This window comes from Micrasema longulum, unplaced genomic scaffold (assembly GCF_059751315.1).
Source record: "Micrasema longulum isolate JH-2025_06_02 unplaced genomic scaffold, ASM5975131v1 h1tg000403l, whole genome shotgun sequence".
In the NCBI taxonomy this organism is placed as follows: Eukaryota; Metazoa; Arthropoda; class Insecta; order Trichoptera; family Brachycentridae; genus Micrasema; species Micrasema longulum.
Window position 1 is genome coordinate 1,054,361 of NW_028277603.1, and position 228 is coordinate 1,054,588.

Here is a 228-nt window from a genome sequence, read left to right on the forward strand (position 1 = left end):
CGCCACACCGCACACTAGCGCCATCTAGGTGTGTAAATTAAAAGTTAAAACAACTTTAATTTAAATTTTAAAATGGTTTAATAATGATAAATGTGACTTTGGGGAAAAAACTTATTACTTAAAACGAATGCATATTTCAGAAATAAAAATACGACAAATATATTCATATATATACAGTTGGCATGTTTTAAAATAATAAATTAAGATGTTATGTTGGTCAAATGGATT